Here is a 2,039-nt window from a genome sequence, read left to right as displayed (position 1 = left end):
AGGCTTGAGCCACCGCGCCCGGCCATGTATTTTTTTTTTTTTAGTTAGAGACGGGTTTCTCCACGTTGGTCAGGCCAGTCCTGAACTCCCGACCTCAGGTGATCCGCCCAAAATAAAGTCACTTGCTAGTTAGACCAGGCATCTATAGTTCTGAAAATCTGGCTTCCGCTCTGTCCCCTGGTGGTGGCCCAACGCCTAGAAAAAGTAACGAACTATTTAGGGTATTTCTGGAAACCGAGGGGGGGGGGGGTGACTCAGCATCATTTACATACCCACAATGCATTGCACACAGAACACGTCCTACTTTAAAAGGAGATTCTCCCTTTTTCCCCCTTTTTCCATTATCATAAAAACGAAGCTCCTTTCACACAATTGTCCGAGATAAAAACAGAAGTCGCTAGCTCCTTTGGGTTAATAGTAACCATTGCTAATCTAGTAGTGACCGTCACCCGAGGACTGTGTGCAACGAGGATAGGGTATACTCTGGTTTCTCTTCAAATCGTATAAATCTTTCGCCTTTTACTAAAGATTTCCGTGGAGAGGAACAATTCCGAGTCTTAAACCAATTTTTTGAGGTCCCACGTTTGTGGGACTAATTAAAAGTGTTCTAAAAGTCAGACAAAGATCGTTTGTATACTGTAACGTTCTTGAAGCTGTTTGCTCGTTGCTATATATATAAAGTGGCATTTTGTTTCTTCATTCAGCTTAGACTGTACTGTTATGGGGTGTCACTTATTTATTCTTTTGTTAAATGGAGTTTTACTCTTGTTATCTAGAATGGAGAACAGTGATTAATCTCTGCCTCCTGGATTAAAGGGATTTTCCTTCCTTAGTCTCCCAAGTAGCTGGGGCTGCAGGCGTGCAGCACCATTCCCTGCTAGTTTTTGTATTTTAGTAGAAATGGGGATTTACCACATGGGCCAGGCTGATCTGCCCGTCTTGGCCTCCCAAAGTGCTGGGATTACAAGCATGAGCCACCTTGCCAAGATTTAGTGTTTTTGTTTTGTTTTGTTAGAAACAGGGTCTCGGCCGGGCGCGGTGGCTCAAGCCTGTAATCCCAGCACTTTGGGAGGCCGAGACGGGCGGATCACGAGGTCAGGAGATCGAGACCATGCTGGCTAACAAGGTGAAACCCCGTCTCTACTAAAAAATACAAAAAAATAGCCGGGCAAGGTGGCAGGCGCCTGTAGTCCCAGCTACCCAGGAGGCTGAGGCGGGAGAATGGCATGAACCTGGGAGGCGTAGCTTGCAGTAAGCTGAGATAAAAAATTAGCCGGACGTGGTGCCGCGTGCCTGTAGTCGCAGTTACTTGGGAGGCTGAGGCAGGAGAATCGCTTGAACCCAGAAGGCGGAGGTTGCAGTGAGCCAAGACCACGCCACTGCACTCCAGCCTGGCAACAGAGTGAGACTCGGCTCAAAATAAAATAAATAAATAAATAAATAAAAATAGGAAATCCATTTAGCTTTAAAGAAAACATAACAACAAAACATATATATGTATAGTTAACTTTTCTCTCCTCTGTAGGTACAAAAAGAGGAAAGCTGAGGCTCAAAATAAGTTTGGGGAAAGCAGAACTGCCTTAGACCAACAATGTCAGGGCTGGTGATGCCCTCTTGTGGCATCCTGGAGAATTACTGCCATCTGACTTCATTTCCTCCGACTTGGAGGGACTATTCACAATACCTCAGTCACTGATTCATGCATGCCAAGCATTGTCCTAACAGTATCCCTGTCCTCGTGGAGTTTACAGTCAGGTGGAGGACATACAATTAGTAAACATAATAAGGTAATGCTGTGGAAAAAAATAACAGAGTAGGATGGGAAGGGAGGTGATGAGTATAGAGAGTCGTAGTGTGCATTGCAATTTAAAAAGAGTAGGCCTTCTTGTAGAGTTGAAGGGAGGTAGGGGAGTGAGCCATGTGGATACATGGGGTGAAGTTCTAGGCAGAGTGAACAGTCAGAATAGTAGCCTTGAGACAAGAGCTTGTTTGCCAATTTTTTTTTCTTTTTTTTTTTTTGAGACAGAGTCTTGCTCTGT

Source organism: Colobus angolensis, unplaced genomic scaffold (assembly GCF_000951035.1).
Source record: "Colobus angolensis palliatus isolate OR3802 unplaced genomic scaffold, Cang.pa_1.0 Scaffold106, whole genome shotgun sequence".
Classification (NCBI taxonomy): Eukaryota; Metazoa; Chordata; class Mammalia; order Primates; family Cercopithecidae; genus Colobus; species Colobus angolensis.
Note: the sequence above shows the minus strand (reverse complement) of the source record.